A 21,941-nucleotide genomic window follows, 5' to 3' on the forward strand; every position below is an offset into this window, starting at 1 on the left:
TAATAAAGGTGCCTTGTGCCAACATTTGAAGGCCCTCCTACTAAATGGATTTAGGAACCTATATTTAAAGGACTGTTACCCACAGATTTACAATGATCCAGTCTTTGGTCCATCCCTGGTCTGAGAAGTGGGTGAATTTAGCCTCCAACATATGGATGTCTCTGGCTCCCACCCACATCTCACTAATGTTAACTCCACATGAAAATCTCCATGAAAATGAGTCAGTGTGTGAAGTAACCATTTTTAAACCTCACTTGGCCAGGCAATTTAAAACTATCCTAAGGCACACTGACTCAGATTACAAATGAGTCGTCTATAGGCAGTGTTTAAATAAAAGCCAGTTGAAGGTTAAAAGAGCCTCAAAGCATCTGAAACTACTTAAGTCTTTCAATTCCCATAAATGAAAGACAGATAAACCAACGTAAAATTTATTTGAGTTGAAATATAGAACACTTCCAAGCTGAGATTTCATCCAGCGTGAATATTTTTAGAATGGCTATAAACCTTCACAAGTGAGTTTATAGTGTTAACCTTTGCCATAATCCTTAATTCTAAGGTTAGTTGCTTGAAAGATTTCCAACAACTCTGCTTATAAGGAAGATTATTAGCCTTAGTTAAAAGTGTCCAGTAATGATAGGAATAGCATCCAAACTGGGAGTGAAGAGCTTCTAAATTAGAAACTTCCATAAATCCTTTCCATACGATGAGAGATAGTTCTTCATAAGTGAAACTGAGTACCTTCAGAGAGAGCTAGGAAATTAAAAATACACACATATATACTCAAATACATGAACATTTCTCCAAACTTTTGTTTAGTTTTCTTGGGTTATTTTGGATATTAGCTGGTTTACTTTTAAGTAATATAATATTATTTTTAAAGCTTAAAAAAACTTATTTATCTTTACCAGTGATAAGATATGGGTTGATGCCATGTTTTGTTAGAAAGAATAATAAAGACGCAGTATTAAGTAATTGCTAGAGAGCTGGCAGTAGAGGCAAGGACACCTGGCTTTAATTCCCACCTCTAAGACTTAATAGCTATGTAACTCTGGGCAAGTCACTTAAACTCTCTAAGACTAGCATTCCAGGCAGTTTCTCATTCTTTATTATTACAATATTTCATTACCTTCATTAATTCCATTCATTATTCCCTACACCAGTGAAATCAGGGCTAGTCCAAAAAGAAGCAAAAAAGGAATGAAAATTAATCAACATCCATTAAAAGTTTACTAGGTGCACCTTATGAGGGACTACAGAGATTTGTTCTGAACATTATGCATGCTAATTCTTATGAATCAAGTAAATATTCACCCACACCAAAATAATGAAAGAATCAAACACCCCGAATGTTACACTGAGGATAAGGAATCCCTCCCCAGATAAGACAGCATGCCCTTTTCATGCTCAATGCTTTTTTATGCCCATGTAGCTAAATGATAAACTGGCACAAAGGGTTGATCTATGAAAATCAGGAGAATATCTTGTTCTCACATCTTGTGCATCTTGTTTTTGCAAAAAAAAAAAATAGTTACATTTAGTCCCAACTTAGGGAAGGGAGTGATTATTTTTTATATAGTATTTACTATGTACCAAGAATTGTAATAAATGGTTTTTACCAATATTATCTCATTAGATCCTAATAACAATCCTGTGAGGGAAGTGCTATTACTCCAAATTGACAGTCGAGAAAACTGAGCTCCTTGCCAGAAAAAAATCCAAGCCATTCACCTTTAACTCCCCTTTTTCTCCTCTTTTTCACTTATGTTGACTCAGTTGCCCTCTACCACTATCTCCTCTTTTACCCCTATATCCTTAATTTTTCCAAAGCTTGCCTCTCTACCTATTCTAGTGATCCCATTCCATCACATCTCTTCTAATAGATTTCCCCCTCTGATAGTGGGGTTTAAAAGATTCTGGCATGCTAGGGTCCATAGAGTCAGCAAGAGTCGGGCATGACTGAATCACTGAATCATCTGTACTTTCTCACTTATTGTCTATCTCTCCCTGTGACCTGGCTCATTCTCTACTGCCTACACACATGCCCATGTGTCCACAATCCTGAAAAAAAATTCCACATTTAATCATCACTGCTAAATATCTCTTCTCCACTTTGTAGCTAAACACCTCCACAAAAATCTACATTTTCTCTCCTCCCATTCTCTTCTTAACCTTTATTATCCAGCTTCTAACTTTATTGTTCCATTGAAACTGCTCTCTCCATAGTTTCTGGTGACTTCTTAGTTGTCAAGTCAAGTGGCCTTTTCTCAATCTTCATTCTCCTTGATCTCTTTGCAGCCTTTGACACTATTCATCACTCTCTCCTTGATATTTTCTTCTCTAGGTTTTTGGGATAACACTCTCTCCTGGTTTTCTTCTTGGACCATTTCTTCTGTCCTCTTTGCTGGATCTTATCCAAATCACACCCCATAACTGTAAATGTCTCTTAGGGTTCTCTCTCTTCTCCCTCCACTAATTCGTTGATGATTTCATCAGTTCTCACGGATTTAATTACTATTCCTATGCTGATGATTCTCAAATCTATCTATTCTGACCCAATTCCACTATTAATATCTAATCTCCCATCTCTAACTGGATATCCAGTAGATATCTTGAACTCAACATGCCTAAAACAGAACTGATTATCTTTTTCTCTCAATCTATATTACTGTAGTGAGCAATAACAATCTCCCAGGTCCTCAGGCACATAACCTAATGATTATCCTCAAAGCCTCACTATCTCTCACCTCCCACATTCAATCTGTTTCCAAGTTCTTTCTGTTTTACCTCTGTAATATCTCTAGAATACATCTCCATCCCTACACCTAGCCTTATCACTTAATGCTTGGACCATTGAAATACCCTGGTGATGAGTCAGCCTGCCTCAAACCTCTCCCCACTCCAATCCTTCTTCCATTCAGCCCCCAAAGTGGTTTTCCTAAAGCACCATGTCACCCCCAAACTCAATAAGCTCCAATAGCTTCCTGGATTGAATATAAAATGCTATGTCTGGCGTTCAAGACTCATTACAACCTAGTCCCTTCCCACCTTTCTAGTCTTCCTACACCTTACTCCACAAAGGTTCCACAGTTCTGGGAGTTTCCTGCCATTTTAAACAATTCCCAAGGCAAGTCCATGTGAAACTATTTACCTGGGTGACTCTATTGTCCCTGCTCTGTGTTCATTCCTTGAAGAAATATTATGGCCATGTGTCTTTATCAAGGATGTTTAAGGAATAGTTTTTCCTTTAAAATAAAAAAATCTAATCTTAATAGAAGTTTGAACAAACAAGGATCTTGAGATCACCCATTCTAACTCTCATTTTCCAAGGAGGGAGCTGAAGCTAAGCATCTAAAATGAGCAACTTAAAGTCATACAATCAGTCCCTAAACCTCCTCTTTCTTATACCAAGATGGTAATAGGATCTTAGACTTAGAGATGAAAAGGGCCATCAATGTCATCTACAGCCTTTCATTTTACAGTCAAGGACGAACATCCCAGAGCAGCTAAATGACACACCCAAGATAATACAGTTCCTAAGTAGCAAGGCTAGGATTTGAATACAATACCAAATCCAGAATTCTTTCCTCTGGATCATATGGCCTCCCTTGAGCCATGCTGCCTCCCTATCTTCCTACTTCAATTATTTTAAAACAAGCTAAATTCTGTTTTCTACATCTTATTTGATAGGAATGATGCAGAATCAATACATATATTCCCCTGGGATGTTATATTTCTTAAATATAAAAAATAGTCCATTAAGATTATTAAACAATTGCTATGGGCTAGGCTCTATGCCTCTAAGCAGTGGAAACATAAAGACAAAGAGAAAACAGTGTCTGCCTTTAAGGAGTTTACATTCTAATGGAGAAGACAACATGAACATATGTAAGTATTTACTTAATGAGTACAAGGTCTGAGATAATTTGGGGACAGAGGAATTAGAAGCTGGGGAGGCAGGAATCAGGAAAGGCATAACAGAGAAAGTAATGCATGACCTAAATCTTAAAAGGTATGGAGGGAATAAATTCCAAATTTGGAAAATAGCTAGTACAAAGGCATGAAGATGGTAGATGGAGTATTGTGTGTGAGGAAGGAAGGAAGGAAGGAAGGAGGAAGGAAGGAGGAAGGAAGGAGGAAGGAAGGAAGGACTCCATAAATGCCTGCTGGGTGCCAGTCACTATGCCAAAAGCTTTATGAATATTACCTCATTTGATCCTTACAAAAACCCTCAGAGAGTAGGTCCTATTATTATCTCCATTTTGCAGTTGAGGAAATTGAGACAAACAGAAATTAAGTGACTTTCCGCACAGCTAGTGAACAACTGAGGCCATATTTGAACTTAGGTCTTCCTGAATGCACAAAGTCATTCAATATTGCACAACTAAAAATTATTCAAAGAAGGGCAGCTAGACTGCATAGTGGCTAGAATGCTTGGCTTAAAGTCAGAAGGGGCAGGGTTAAAATCAGACCTCAGACACTTCCGTTGCTGTGTGATCCTAGATCAGTCACTTACCTAGCCCTTGCTCTTCTGTCTTAGAGTTAGTAGGACAGAAAAGTAAGGGTTTTTAAAAGTATTAAAAGAGACAAAACATGTTGAGACTAAAAAAAAAAAATAGGAAGGGACCAGATTGTAAAGAGGTTTAAATGTCAGATAGGGGTTTCCATTTGGTCCCAGAAACAACAGGGATACATAAAAGTTAATTAATGGGAGTGTCAGGGGAGGAAGAATGATATGACCTGATTTAATTTAAGATTGACATGACTTAACCAGTCTTTGGTGGACTATGTTTACTGCCTAAAAAGGTAAATGGGTAGTGTTCTAAGAGAAAATTCCTAGAAGTAAGAATAAGTGTGATTCCTACATCAATAAAACATAAATCATTCTTTTGGATACAAACATAATGTAAAGGCACAAAAGGATGTCCAGAGGAGAAAATAACATTTCTACCACAGTACAGGGACAGGACATTATATGGAATCACTGAAACTGCATACTCTGAGCTGCCACATCATCATGGGGTCAGAGGAGGGAAGGAGAAAGCTGTGCCCTATAGAAAGGAGACCGTAAAGTTAACTGACGACAGCGAACCTCTAAGACCGGCCTATAAATAAGATCCACCTTCTTCATGGCTTAATCAGAAAATCACTATGTCATTAATGCATTGCTGGTGGAGTTGTGAATTGATCCAACCATTCTGGAGGGCAATTTGGAACTATGCCCAAAAGGTGATAAAAGACTGTCTGCCCTTTGATCCAGCCATAGCACTGCTGGGCTTGTACCCCAAAGAGATAATAAGGAAAAAGACTTGTACAAGAATATTCATAGCTGCGCTCTTTGTGGTGGCCAAAAATTGGAAAACGAGGGGACGCCCATCAATTGGGGAATGGCTGAACAAATTGTGGTATATGTTGGTGATGGAATACTATTGTGCTAAAAGGAATAATAAAGTAGAGGAATTCTATGGAGACTGGAACAACCTCCAGGAAGTGATGCAGAGCAAAAGGAGCAGAACCAGGAGAACACTGTAAACAGAGACTGATACACTGTGGTACAATTGAATGTAACGGACTTCTCCATTAGTGGCAATGTAGTGATCCTGAACAACTTGGAGGGATATGAGAAAAAACACTATCCACGTTCAGAGGAAAACCTGTGGGAGTAGAAACACAGAAGAAAAACAACTGCTTGAATACATGGATCAAAGGGATACGACTGGGGATGTAGATTCTAAATGAACATCCTAGCACAAATGTCAACAACATGGAAATAGGTTCTGATCAAGGGCACATGTAATACCCAGTGGAATTGTGCATCAGCTATGGGAAGGGTGGGGAGAGGAGAAGGAGGGAAAGAATATGATTTTTGTAACCAAGGAATAATGTTCTAAATTGGCTAAATAAAATTTTTTAAAAGACAATAAAAAAAAGAAAATCACTACGTCCAAAAAACACAGAATCAATCTCAGAGTTGGAAGGTGGCTCAGAAGACAGAGGAGCAGAGCATTTAGAGGGTGGGGGAACCTCAGAGATTGTCCAGTTGGGGCTCATTATTTTAAAGATGAGAAAACTTAGGCATAGAGAGCTCAAATGATTTCCTTGAGGTCACATAGTGTAAAAAATAGACTCGAATACAGGACTACAATCCCCACGAGCCTTTGCTCCACTTCCCCAGAATGCCTTGTAATCTCACCTGGGCCGAGATCGAGAAGGTATTTAAGCTGATTCAAAGGCTTTTGAGCTCTCTCTCTTGGCACTTGGACTTCCCTTTGGGGCAGATGTGGCTTTTTTTTCATAATGTAGGTGAGGTTGTGTCTAGGCCTCTCGATGGCCTGGACACGTGTCTCTTATCCTGTATTTTCTTTAATCCTTAATCTTCAATAAACCTCTAAAAAAATATAATACTCCTTGCAGAGAGAAACTAATTTCTACCTGCCTCAGTCTCCCCAGTTTCCCCTAAATTTTAATCTTTACAGTAGATAGGAAATAATGGAGCTAGAATTTGAACTGGGTCCTCTGACTCAAATACCATTGCTTGAGGTTAAGTAGTCCAGATAGAACCAAATCATGAAACCTTCCCCAGTCACACAATCATCCAGGTTATGCCCACAGAACTCCAGCGAAGGTAAAACTACTCTCTCTTGAGGCAGATGTTCCATTTCTGGACATCTCAAATTGTTAGAATTACTTCTGCTTTTCAATAATCTCCTCATTCACTAGAGGTGAAGAACCTTGCAAATCCTTGCAAATCCTGATCTTTAGTTCTTTCACTATTCTATATTGATTCCTCCAGATGCTCTTCTGCTTGTCTTTCCTATAATATGGCACCTAGAATACTGAATACAGGACTCCAGATATAGTCTAACCAGAGTACAATAAGACCATTATCTCCCTCCTCTCCATTCTGCACATGAATCTTTAAGTGAAGCCTGAAATTACATTAACTATGGAGGGGAAGAGGGGTACAGTGTTTCTGTGTCAAACCACTGACTCATTATGATCAGAAACCCATAAAAATTAGTCTAGCCAGGCTTTCCCTGTAGCCTCAACTTGTATGGGTGATTTTTTAAACCTAATTTTAGAATTCAAACTTTGTTCCTATTAAATTTAGTTAAGACCTGAAATTGCACCGTTAAAGCTTTATCTCCCTGGAGTTTAAGGCAGTATTTTTCCATTTTGTTATATGGAATCCTGGAGTTGGTAGACAGCATGATTTTAGAGCAAGAATCATAGTTAGAGGACCAGGAATCGAATCCTAGCTCTGCAACTTATGACTCGTGGGACATTGGACAAGTCATTTTTACTTCCCTGGACCAAGACTTTTTCAAATGTCAAATGCATTGGGTTAGACTAGATAGTGAATATGGTCTTTTCCAGCTCTTAATTCATAATCATATAATTGTTTTTGGTCTAAGATCAACCATCCAACATGCCAAATAAGTATGATTCATAATCAAACTTGGCAGAGCATATGTAAGCTAATAACATATTTTTTCTTCATTGTTTTTTAGCTAGAGACTTTTTGTGCTAACCTCCATTGGGCATAACTGGATAAAACTGAGAAGTTGGAAGGGACCAGAAAACATAAGTATTAAAAAAAAAACAACCCAGATTTGAATGAAAGAATATTCATTAACTGGTAAATCGACTAAAGTACTGGCTGTAGAGTCAAGAAGACCTGAGTTTGAAACATGCCTCAGATACTTATTGTTTGACTCTAGACAAGTTACTCTGTTTCCTTATCTGGAAAATGAGGATAATAAGATCTTCTACCTCCCAGGGTTGTTGTATATGTAACCACACAGACTGAAAGGAGCTGATAGCAGCTTTCTGTATGCTCATAGAGAGAAGGGGACTCAGAGGAAATTACATCCCTTTCTTTCCAAGGAAGACTCAAAGGATACTAGAACAACTAACCCTCTGTGTCTAGTAGCACAGACTCAAAGACTAGAACTAAAGCCCAATAGGAAGATAAATTTTCCTGTTTCTATTGACTCATAGGGCTAAAAGAAACCTCAAAGATGGGGTTGCTAAGTAGCACAATGGATAGAGCACTACCTAGTCCTGGAGTCAGGAGGACCAGGGTTCAAATCTGATCGCAGACACTTCCTAGCTGTGTGACCCTGCACAAGTCACTTAATCCCCATTGCCAAGCCTTTATCCTTCTTTGGTCTTAGAATTGATACTAAGCCAGAAGATAAGGGTTGAGAGAGAGAGAGAGAGAATGAGAGTTCAGTTCAGTCTCCTCTTTCCCATTTTACTAGAGACTTCCAGAAGTTAAACACAACCAGTCTTGGGACTTTAAAAATTAAATTATATTTCTACTAATAAAAATATTATTTTTATGAGGTTTATTAAGGATTATTAGAAATCAAGGATACAAAATAATAACCACGTGCCCATGGCTGATCAGCAAATTCAGAATCCCCACACTTAGCTTACTTACTACATCATTGCAATGGAATGGAAGAGAGCAAAGAGAGGTGTTACTGCCAGTTAAATACCAATTGTGATCTCGTCAACCTGGGGACTCAGAGAAATTATAGGGAATTCTGGGAAACACCAAGGACTTTTGGGGGTTGAAGTCTGGGGTTCAAAATCTCCATTTATACATATCCCCCTGTGATCCTATTGGGAAGCCATTTTCCCCAAAAGGATCATGGAAACATAATCAACTTAAAGATTGCAATAGTCTGTGAATAAAAGGAAAAGAGAAAAAAAACAATGATTACTAGGAGCACTGACAAAAAGCCAGTTAGGGGGCAGTCCCCTTTGGCATAAGAGTATACATACAAAACAAATGCATTCAACCCCACATAGTTCAAATTACCACATCCCAAAGTTCATTCTTGATCTTCAGGTGCAGTGTGTAGTCTGTTGTAAAAAACAGACTCGAATACAGGACTACAATCCCCACAAGCCTTTGCTCCACTTCCCCAAAATGCTTTGTAATCTCACGGGAATTCTGAGGTGGGCTGAGATCGAGGAAGGATTTAAGCTGGTGGCAAAGGTTTTTGGGTCTCTCTTCTGGACTTCTGTTTTGGAGCAGAGGCGTCTCTTCCATGATGTGAGGTTATTTTGTCTAGGCCTCTGGCCTAGGCACATGTTTCTTACTTGTATATTCTTTAATCCTTAATAAACCTCTAAAAAATATAATACTCCTTGCAGAGAGAAACTAATTTCTACCTGCCTCAGTCTCCCCAGTCTCCCTAAATTTTAACTGTTACACTGTAGAGGCATCTTCATGGTGTCTTCTCCAAACAGTTCACTTTCTGGATTCAGAGAGGGAGCATGTTTCTTAACCTAAAATTACTCTCAAAAGAAATTTAAACTTTGCAATTTTAAAATAATAATATTTTATACATACCCCCCTGAAGAGGGTGATTGAAAAACACAGGGATCATTTAGGGATGCCTGGCTGAGTTATGAGGTACATGAATCAATTGGCAAGAGAAATAAAAAACATTTTAAAAATCCAAATAAAAAAGATAATTTTTAGATGAAATATAGACTATCAAAGTCTTATGTGTAAAAATTCCAAGTAAAGGAAAAATATATCTATAACAGGTCTTTGAATCAGGGCCCAATTAAAATGATATAAGCATTTATGCATTTTCCCAATCAGTAGCCAGGACAACAGAAGTTGCCACACTATGAAAGACAGAATAGGGACTAGATTTTAGGAGCCAGGTAGGAGCCAAATTTGAGATACTTGGTAGAATGTGGAACAAGGAAGACTTGCCTTTAACACATGTTGAACAGCCGCAACCTCGAACTCCAAACATGTTCATGTCCTCTTGTCATGGCTCAAAATTTTCATCCACCCCATCAGGATTGGTTGGTATCTTTGACCTTGTGCTCAATTGGCACTATGCAATTTAGCTTTGTGCTTCTTTGGCACTGTGCAATGGCTCTTTTTGTATTCTCTTGTCCTGGAATCAGAGAGAATCATTAAGCAAAGTCCCATAAACTTTTTTAAAAACAATTAATGGCATCATTTTGATAGTCTAAAGCTTTTTGGGTATGTATTGACATTACAGCAAATGTATTTTAAACTTATATTACTGCAAAATCAAAAAGGTTGAGGAAAATCTTAATACTGGTGACGTGCTTCAAATACAAAAGAAGAAAAAAAATAAAAAACTGAAATAGCATATTGCACATGCAAGAAAAATATAATAATAAAAGTTTTTAAAATAAAAATATATAGCTTATAATCATTGACACACTGTGTCAGCTAAGTAAATGTAGAATACAAGGTTTCTCACCAAAAATGAGATCCATTTCCTCTTCATACCTGACCATGATCCACTGTGAGTACAAGCAAATGATTTTTACAAGGTAGCAGTTTTTTTTTATAAAGAACAGTAGTAAAACAGGTAATGCAAATTCAAAAAGTACCAAAATTCACAATAGCCCAGTTGATTATAATAGCAAACAAACCCACTATCATATTTAACATGAGTCTGCTGTATGACATTTAAAAAATCCTATAAACTGATGGATATTTGTCACAATTTTTACAGATGTATCAAATCTTTCAACCTTGGCAAATACATTTTTAAACAAAGTAAAACTTATTTGGGTCTAGAACATCATCAAGAAATCTAGATTGTTGAGGAGGTAGAGTCAAGATGGAAGCCTAGAAGGTGCAGACATTCAGACCTCTGAATACCCTTCCTTACCCATCACAAACTGAATGCTCTTCTCCTGCTGGACTCAAATCAAAAGGTACACCCCCCCCCCTAAAAGCCAGAATATAAGAACACTTGGGTTTAAGGGGAAGGCAGAAGGAAGATCCTAGGACCCCTCCCCCAGCCCACCTAGAGTGCTGAGCCTCCAGTGGCAGCAGGAACCTCTGAGCAGGCAAAGGTGCTGGTCTGGAGGATGTACCTTGCGGGCAGGGCTGTGTCAAGCTCAGAGCTTCAAAAACAGATGGTGGGGAAGGAGCTAGAGAGAGCACATAGAGCTGGCAGCCTAGCCAGAGCTGTGGAGATCCTCCATATTTGCTCCAGTCTTCCGAGGGTAGGCAAAAAGCCTTGGCCAGAGAAACCTGGCTTAAAAAAATTATCTAGGCTGTCTTTAAAAAAAAAAAAAGAGAGAGAGAAGTTCTTGTCCAATCCCTTCATGGTTGCCATAAAATGTAAAAATTAAATTATATTTATACTAATAAAAATATTATTTTTATGAGGTTTATTAAGGATTATTAGAAATCAAGGATACAAAATAATAACCACATGCCCATGGCTGATTAGCAAATTCAGAATCCCTGCGCTTAGCTTACTTACTACATCATTGCAATGGAATGGAAAAGAGCAAGAGAGGTGTTACTGCCAGTTAAATACCAATTGTGATCTCACCAACCTGGGGACTCAGGTGAGATTATAGGGGATTGTGGGAAACACCAAGGACTTCTGGGGGTTGAAGTCTGGGGTTCAAAATCTCCATTTATACAGGACTAGACCCCAAGGACTTGCTCCAACCAATTTTCTTTGCACTCTATGATGCCGTTATCAAAAGGAATTCACACAAGCTTCCTTGTTTTGAATAAACGTAGTCAATCAATCAATAGGCATTTAACAAAAGTATATTATGTAACATATACTGTGCTACCCTCATTTACAAAAAAAATAGAGGGAGAAAGAGAGGGAGAGAGAGGGAGGAGGGAAGCAGAGAGAAAGAGAGAGGGGGGGCGAGGAGGAGAGAGAGGAAGGAAAGGAGAGAGACAGAGAGAACAAGAAAGAGGTATAAAAGCAAAATATATTCAAGACTTCTTAAGTCCAGTTTGACAATAAGCAGAGTTTAAACATGTAAAGAGAGCATTAAAGCAATTGATTTATTTGAGAAAAAAGGAGTTTCATTTGAAATTTCCACATAACTGAGATGCAAGTCGATTTTTTTTAAACCCTTACCTTCTACATAGAATCAATATGGATTCTAAGGCAGAAGTGCCCTAAGGGCTAGGAAGCTGGGCTTAAGTGACTTGCCCAGGGTTACACAGCTAGAAAGTAGCTGAGGTCCCCCTGACTCCAGACCTGATGTTCTTTCTACTGTGCTAACTAGCTGCCCCAGGAAGATTATCTTATGAGTGATCACACTTTCATTTTCCATTTCATTTAAATGTGAAGAAACAAAAGCATGTACTAAGCACTTACTATGTTCTAAACACTACTTAACAGGAGGGATACAAGCAGAAAAGCAAGAAAATCTCTGCCTACCAGTGGTTTACCTTATACTAAGGGAAGACAGTCTTTTAAGGGAGTGGTTGCCAGGGAGGATTGTTTTGGTTTGAGGATCCATCCAAGCTCCATTCCCTGCTCCACCCTCTGCTCTCCACAGAGCAGTGCAACATAGGGGGAAAGCACCTGAATAGAAGTCAAGAAGGTGGAGCTCTTTTCTGGACTGATTCTCTCTCTAGGAGTGTTCACCTTCCTATTCCTGGAGGGGTTACCTCTCTGCATTGAATATTACTAATAATCTTTCCCTTCAGTTTATTTGTTTTCATCATTGTGGATAGTAACACTCTCTGGTGCCAAAGGAAACTTGGGGAGCAAAGAGCTATATAGAAATCATTGGGAACTGTATTTTATTACTATAAAGTAACATACTCCTGAGGTTAGTATTTGGCTAGCTGGAGCACTAGAGCTTTTTACATGGGGCTGGGGTACCTAAGGTCTTCATGCTAAAGGATTGAATTACCATCTGAGGATTATTAATAGAAGTACATTGAGAACATAAGTATGCACTGTGTGTAAAAAGCACTAAAGAGAGTTAGGAGGAAAATCCCATTTTGCCTATAATTTTCAATCCAAGAATTCCTTAAAATGTTAGTGAAAGAATGTGTCTATAAAAGAATATTTGCCTGTAACAGGGCTGTCAAACCCAAATAGAAATGAATCTCTGTAGGCCATATATTGACTTAGAAAACCATAAACAAACATATTCTATGTTGTATCTTTATTATTTTGTTAAACGTATTCTAGTTAATCTGGTTCCAGAGGCACTGGAGAATTTTGTAGCTCTTAACTGTCCTGGCCCTTAAGTTTTAACACCTCTGGTTAAGACAACAAAGACCTTCTCCCTATGTAAACTCCCACTTTACTTCCCCTAACCCCCTTCTACACTCCCCTTCCCCACACACACTCCATTGCTTGCCTATGCAGGAGAAAAGATTTTTTTCTTTTCTGGGTTTTTCCAGTTATGATTTTTTTTAATCTTAGTATTCTTATCTCTAAAATGGGACAACTGCTTGTCCCCTCTAGTTGGAATGCAATCAGAGTTGTTAGAAAGACCAAATGAAATAGCATATTCCAGTGTGTGAGATGACAAGTTATATGGATGGTTCCATCATTTCTATCGCTCTCAACTAGTTTCCCAGATCTTTAACAAACAAAACTATTTGTTTTCCTTGAAGGAATAGAGATCAAATCTGCAATGACAGTCCTTGTCCAAGTTCTCCTTGATAGTTTGTGGAGGTAGTCAGCAATGGGAGTGCTGAGAATAGATAGAGATCAGGCACTCCATGCATGCCCTCCTAAGATGAGGAGATACTCTACTAGGAAACTACTACTACTCTACTAACTCTACTCCCTTACATGAACTACTGCTTTCATTAAGAGACACACATTATAAATACCATAGATTCTCATTCAGGGTGTTGTGAGTAGATGAAGCTGGGTTCAGATTAACATAGTCTGGGATCCAAGAACCTCAGGTTCAAATCTTGCCTTCACCATATACTAGCTCTGAAACCTTGAGCAAATTACTTCTTTCTTTGAGTCTTAGTTTCCTTTTCAGTAAAATTAAGGGGTTAAATTAAATCACGTTCCAAATCTAGAGTCTATACTTCTAGAAATATTTCCCAAGATTCCACAATATCTATGATTCTCTGACAGATTTAATATAAAAAATGAAGAGAAAGGATGATTTATCCATAAGTTAGTTTATAAAAAAACAAAAAACTGGACCAAGTCCCTCTCTGTAGTGATTATAAGGGAGGAGACAAGCATGCTGTCTGGGAAGCACCATAGGGCTATATTCCTCTCTGCTGGATAGAATTCTCCTTTTGAGCCAAGCCACAAATGCTGGAGAAAGTTTTCTGTTTAGTCTACTGATGAGCCTGTTTGCTCTGGAGATATTCCTCTGCTCCTTCTTAGGGTCCCTTCCCTACCTGCTCATAACCATGAGACTTTAATATTTCAGTATAAGGAATAGCCTCAACATATGGAACTCTTTTTGTTCCCGTGAACTGCTTTTTATAAATATAGACTTTATATATCTATATGTATATATTTATACGGATACATGTTTCACCTACGTATATATATGTATATATACTTTCCTGCTACTCTCTCTGGACCGAAGGATTGGAAGAAAGAGCAAAGGCAATGACTTTGTGTAAATCCTCCTCACTTAAATCCAATTTGTGTGCAAATCAAAAGACATCACCAAAGCTTTTGGTCCTCTTCTGGGAAATACTAACCTGAGGAGCTGTGATACTTTACAGTAATAAAATGTCGTTTAAAATGATTTCTATATAGCACTTTTTTCCTTAAGTTTCCTTTGTCACCAAAGAGTGTTACTATCAACAATGACAACAACAAACAAATTTAAGGAAAAGATTATTGTACTATTGCACGTGAAGGGGTAGAGTTTCCAGAATAAGAAGGTGACACTCGTAAAAAGAGCTCTGCATTCTTGACTCAGGTGCTCTTTTCCATGTCATGCTGCCCTGTGGAGAGCAGAGGATAGAGCAGGGAATGGAGTCTTGAAAAATACTTGGGGGGGGGGGAATAGCTAGGACAGCATCTGGAGAGGAACTTAACACCAAGAAACATAGGAAGAAGGCTGAAAGAGAGCTCAGAGGCTCACAGGTCAATGGATAGGATGAACTCAGGCAGAATGGAGTGCCATGAGCCAAAGGAAGACTCAGACAGCAAGGGGATGATTTATAAAGCTCTTTACTCTCAAATTGAGATCCTCTGTGCTCTTGAAAATCCCTTCCCGGGCAGCAAAGCAGCTCAGTGGATAGAGTATCAGGTCTAGGGACAAGAGGTCCTGGGTGCAAATCTATCCTCAGACACTTCCTAGCTGCGTGACCCTGGGGAAGTCACTAGGTCTCAATTGCCTATCTCTTACCACTCTTCTAACTTGGAACTGAACCAACATGCAGTAACAAATCTAAGATAGAAGAAATGGGTTTTTTAAAAAAGCACTTTTCAAATAGGTGAGTTCACAAAGGCCAGCGAGAAGGTATTCCCATATGTACAAGATGTGCCAGAGAGAGAAAGCCAGTATAGCTGCCCTCTTATCACCTTTAAGTTCACCCCTGTCAAACCTCATTCCAGAGCCCAAAGAAAAGGACAACTTAGTATTCTTTTTGCTCCTAATCCCCAGCTCCAAGAAAGGTTTCTATTCTCAGTACACTTACAAAACAATCCTCTGTTTTGAGTTCTACATCTTTATTTTGTGATTTTCCCCTGAACTTAAACATCAAAAAAAGAGCCTCTTTACACATAAAAAACACATAAAGAATATTATGTATGAAACCATGAATCTCCATTTCCTAATGCTTGCTTAAGAAAAAAAAATACAATAGGACCTTGTTTTATGTGAACTTAATAGACATGAATTCAGGTATACGTGATTGGCTATCAAAAAATAGAGGCAGGAAAATACATAACATTTAAAAAAATGTTAAATATGCACTAAATCCAAGCTATTTTCCCAAGCAGCATAATTTAAAAAAAGAAGAATTCTTACCTTCTGTCTTAGAATAAAACTAAGTATCAGTTCCAAAACAGAAGAGTGATAAAGGATGGGCACTGTGGGGGGGGAGGGGTGTTAAGTGACTTGCCCAGGGTCATACAGCTAGGAAATGTCTGAGGTCACATTTAAACCCAGGACCTCCTATCTCTAAATCGGGCTCTCTACCTAATCCACCCAATCTCAGCAGTCTACCCAATCACTTTCATCCTCACTCTGAGAAGTGATAGTGTGAGTCATTATGTTGCTTTGCACCAAATATTAGATTGACTAGGCATCAATCTTTGTCCAGAGTTCTAATTTATAACAAGCAGGGTCCCTGCCAAAGCTGTGCTTCTCTTTTTTCATTAACACTATTTTAACTATTAATAATGGTCCCAAAGTACAAGAGTAGTGATGATGCTGGTAGCGTTCAATAATCCTAAATCATAAAGTACCTATTTATATTGTATAAGAAATATGAAATTTTATAAAATATTGGGATTTACTATTATGTTTGATTTTCAAATTCCCAAAGAATCTTGGAATGTTTTGGTTGCATAAAAAGAAGTCCTATTTTATGTAGTAAATCCTACCTGTTACTTTCAAAACTGTCCTACTTATCTATACTTCCTTCTAAACTTTCTTCTGTTCTCTTTTTTGAGACCTACATTGCTAATAATAACAGTAGTAATCAAGATAACAGCAATCATTTATTTAACACTGTAAGGATTATAAAGATCCTTACAAATGTTACTTCATTTGATTTTTACAACAGCCCTGGGAGGTAGTTAATTACTCCTCTTTTTTTAGATGAGTCAAGTGAGGATGATAAAGAAGTAATTTGCTCAGGGTCACCCAGTTAGTAAGTATCTAAAGAAGGATATGAAGACAGGTTTTCCTGACTATGACTCCAGCACTTAACCACAGCAATCTTCCCAAGTTTCTTTGTTCAAATTGTTCATTGCTTGGTGACTAGCTACACTCAGATGGACTCATCCCTATATGATTAAAATCTAATCTTTTCGAATGTGAGCTCCATCACAGTAGGGAACTGTCTTGTTTTTCTGTTTGTATTTTCAAAATACAGCACAGTATTTTGCATTCAGTAGGCACTTAAATATTTTTTCATATATTCCATCATTAGATCATTCATTTATTCATTGCCAGGGCTATCGAGGACACTTTCCCAGCTTGTTAGAACATGGCAGAGTATATATTCCACTGGCAAAGTTTCTGAGAACCCAAGATCTTCTTCCCATTATAATGAGACTTCAGAGGAGGATGTTATAGTAATTGAAATTATTTTAAAATAATTTTATATTTAATAAAAATTCAGATGAATAAAATAAATGAATTAAAAAATACGACTTTAAAAATTTCTTGACCCATATAAGACAGTTTATATAATTTTTTTAAATTAAGATACAAAATCACAAGATTAAAAACAAAAACACATTTTCATCTTTCAGTACATACTGACTAAGAACCTACTATGTTCTGGATAATGTGCAAGGGGTACAGGATACAGACAATCCCTGCCCTCAGATTGCTTCCATATTACCATATATCGTAAATGCTCACCTAAAACAATAAGGTGATGATTTAACAAGTATATTTTTGCACCTAGGTCTTTTTTTAAGGAGATGAAAATGTATCTTTGTTTATTCTCCTTAACTGAGAACCCAGCAAATTCTTAGTAAAGGAACGCATAATCTCCAAAACCTCTGTACCCTAGGGAAACTTTAAGTATGGTCTTCGTTGTCATCAGGTCAATCCAACGTTTTCCTTCAATAAATTATTCATACTATTTCCTTCCAGTGGTGACTAATGCAATCTCAAGACAGTGTTTATATCCACCTTTTGACAGTCATTTTCATCCACAGAACTGGGAGTCCATCTTTTTAAACATTAATCATTGACCTACATTAAGACTGGTTAGCAGACAAAGAGAAGAAGAAAAGAATCTTCTCAAAGTTCATGATGATTCCAACAATACAATTAGGACATTTAATATAGTGCTTACAACAAGTCAGAGGTGGGCCAGCCAGGATGGGCAGCAACTCATCATGTTGTTATTAAACTAATATGTATTTGTTTAGAATCCAGAAATGTGAAGGACTAAAACCAATTTGGTCCCTCAGGGAGCTTATATTCCAAATGACAATTGCTGCAACATACATACACATCATAGGATCATAAGATTTAGAGCTGAAAAGGACCAAAGAAATCCTGTTCAGTGAGGTTTTCATTTTCAGATGAGAAAAAAGCCCAGAGATGTTTAGTAATTTGTAAAAGACCAAACAAATAGCCAACATTTACCAGGATCCAGTTTGGATGTCTTCTACCAGGTCCCAGGTCTTCATCCTGAAGCTTATTCCAGTCCTAGAATTCACATATTGGGAAATCCCTCCCTCCTGTGAGCCCTTTCTCTCTGATTGGAAGAGTTCTCTAGAACCTCCATTTAAGGAAAGTGTCCAGCCATGACTCATTCCTCTCCAGGCTTCATTCAGGACTTTCTACCATATCCCAGCAGGGCACTTTCATCTCCTCCACCACACCCCAATCTTTTCTGCTTCCTTTTATTTATTGTCTTCCCCATTAGAGCATAAGATTCTTGAAGGCAATGATTGTCTTTCTTTCTACTTGTATGTGAATTCCAGAACTTACCACAGTTCCTAGCACATAAATACTTAATAAATGTTAGATGGTAGATCAACTAACTAAATAGCACAAAGAATCCCAATGTTCAAATACTACATTATACTAGTAGCATCAAAACATGGTTATCTGTTTGTCAAATTGTACTTCCTCCCACAATTTGTAGAATTTCTTCATTCCAAGTATTTCTGAACAGAGATGGCCAGTTACACAAAAATATGAAGCAATTTTGTAACACAATCCTTTATCATTTCATAAAAGATTATTTGCAGTCTTAGTTGGCCCTAAAGTTAGCTACAAATAGAACAATCAAATCTACAGGTTTTAATTACTTATCACAGCTTGTAGGTCATATTTGGCATTTAAATAAAAGCTTTGAACTTTCCTTCAGAAAGAAAACTCCCTCTCCTTCAAAGTTTTGTGATTGGATGAGATGGAAAAGACCAAGAGTTCATGTTTTTAAGGTGGCACTAAAAGGATTATATTTTATAGGCTATCATTTGATTACCTAAATAGTTTCACTGAGAAAATGAAGTTACTGCTCTATAGCGATCAAATGATAGATTACTTGGAATAGGAATGTGCATATGAACTGGCTTTTTAAAGCAAATATTTTATAAAATTGAATTATTTATGATGTTTCCTCTTTACCTTCTACTGCCTCTTCTATTCTAAATCTAAGACTCATTTACTGTTTTGTAAGCCAGTGAAAACTGCCTTAATAAAACTTGACCCTTCCAGGATACATGAATGCCAAGGTTAACAACCCAGAAACTGGACATCACTGACCTCAGCCCCTTGATGGATTGATGCAGCTAGAGTTCAGCTCCCTGCCCATTGTTACTCAATATTCCTTATTAGGAATTCTCAAGAATGTCCTCATTTCAGTGGTCCCAGCATAATTTCTATCTTCTCCTATGGATGACAGGATAGTCTCCTACTGATGCCAGCTGGCTTTTTGTCTAAAACTAAAGCTTGAGCCTTGTGAAGCACTGGATCTTCTACAAGACTAAGAAAGCTGTGCTAGCTCCATATCTGGAAGCTACTCCACTGTGTGCTGCTCTCAGCTGGAGACTTGGTATAATGGGGCCATATACTAAGACTGCTCCCAGTTAACACCTATTTTTCTCTTTCCTTTGAGAGTATTGATATAGTTTCTGTTAACTGCTATCCCTGAAGTTCTTCATCCAAACTCTCCTGCACCATGTTTCTTAGAGGGCACAGATATGTCACCGAAATTATTATTGGCAACTACTACACAAGCCCTAGCCGGGTCAAATATGTTTTATATATAGTGAGTTCTAGAAACTCTTGCAAAAAGAAACTTTTTTTATTTCCTCCATTTTGGCTGTTTGTTTACAGAAAGCACACCACATAATGGAACTGTGACATTCAAACAATTGCTATCTGGTGCCAGATGAAAACCTAAGAACAGAGAAAAATATTTCAATAGTTTGGGGAATGTAGGATTAGAACTTTGCTAAGACATGTTGATTTTCTCCCTTGATATGATTATCTATAGTGCTGACTCTAAAGCCTCTTGGTTGCCAGAGGAAAAAAAATAGACCTTGAGAGTTATTTTAATTAATGTCATTACTGACTCTCCCAGAGGTCGAAACAAAGAACTCAAATGACTGAATTGACTGAATCCATCTTTTCTAATTCTCAGAAACCAGAGAACTGAAATTGAAAGAGGGCAGTCAAATCTGAAGAACCAGAAATCTACTTTTAGTCACTCCTAAGGACAGACAAAGATTGAATTAACTATAAATTGGGTTTGTCTTTTTCCCCAAGGACTGAGTTCAAAAAAAGATCATCAAGAACCTTAAGCACATCTCAGTGATCCAGCATCTGGGATTATGGCTATCCCTTCTTTCCCAAGCTTCAATGAATTAATCATTCAGATGTTTGCTCTTCCCCTTTTCTCCCTAAAAATTACATGTGTCCCACTTTTTGTAGACAAGTGAAAATTCCCAATATTACATTGTTATGTGTCGTTCCCAAGATGTAGTTCTCCTAGGACAATGGCTCTCTGTGGTATTATTTATTATGGTCTCCCTTGCTCTGATAAAGATGTGTTATTATAACTACTCTAGAAGTTCTGATTATTTTTCAGGTTAATAATAGGTTTACAGGTCAATTATTTCAGGAGGCCAAATTTTGTCTTGGTTTTAAATACTGAATAAAAATATTTAAAATACAAGCTCATCTCAGTAATGAATATAGATGCAAAAACAAAATATTAGCAGAGTATAGCAGCATATTTTTAAAAGCATTCTTCATGAGCAACTGAAATTTACACCATAAATATAAAAATGATTCATTAAAGAAAATAACCAATATAGTACATTTTGCTAGCAAGAACAAATGTAAAGTTATGTGATTACAGAAAAGGCCTTAAATTCATCATATAAGTTTCTCTTCATCAATTCTTAAATCATCAAAAAATATATTAATATAAAATTTTCTCCTCAAAACAATAAAAATAGATACCTAAAACCCTAAGCCAGTATTATATACAATAGAGAAAGATTAAAAACAATACCACTAAAAACAGGTAAAAAACAAGAGCGTTCATTCTCACCATAGGATTGCTAGTTTTTAGTATAGGAAAGAAACTTAGAAATCCTCTTGCTTAACTTACTTGTTTCATATATAATGGGCAGCCTGGTACAGCACTGGGTAGAGTATAAAATGTAAAGCCAAGAAGACCTGAATTCAAATCCTGCGTCAGATACTTCCTAGCTTTGTAACCTTAGGCAAGTTATATAATTTTTCTCATTTTCAGTTTCCTCATATTTAAAACAGAGATAATAATAGTATCTACCTTTCGTGGTTATTATAAGGAGTAAATGAAGCACTATATGCAATGTACTTTGCAAATCTTAAAGTGCTATACCTGTTACTATTAGCATCAGATATGATGAATTTCAGTTCCAGAGAAGGAAAGGAACTTGTTTAGGGTCACAAATGCAGTGGAATAATATTTCAAATGCCAAGTTTTCTGATTCCAAATCCAGTGTTATTTTTAGGACTTCTCTTCAACATAGTATTGAAAATGTCACCAATTATAATAATTGGGAAAAATAAATTAGAGGAATTGACATACATAAATAGCTGGTTACATACAGATGACATAATTGCTTATCTAGAAAAATTCATAATTGTCACTCCCCCCCAAAAAAAAACTTAGATATAGATGGATTCAGCAAGGTTGCAATATCAACCTATAAAAATAATTTTTATTTTCATTGTATTACCAAAAATTACCAGAGAAATATTATTTTAAAATATACTTATTCATAACAATTGGAACATTAAATATCTAGTAATTAATTTATCTGAAAATAAATATGACCTATATAAATATGGTCAGAAATAAAAGAAAAGCTAAATATTTAGAGGGAAATTCAAAGTTCACAGAATGGCAAATTAGTAAATTTATAATCTACTTAAATTAATTAGTAGATTTAATTCAGTATCAATAAAAACATCAATTGATTTCTTTAAAGAAATGGATAAAGTCATCATGAAGTATA

The sequence above is a fragment of the Monodelphis domestica genome, chromosome 3 (genome assembly GCF_027887165.1).
Source record: "Monodelphis domestica isolate mMonDom1 chromosome 3, mMonDom1.pri, whole genome shotgun sequence".
NCBI lineage: Eukaryota > Metazoa > Chordata > Mammalia > Didelphimorphia > Didelphidae > Monodelphis > Monodelphis domestica.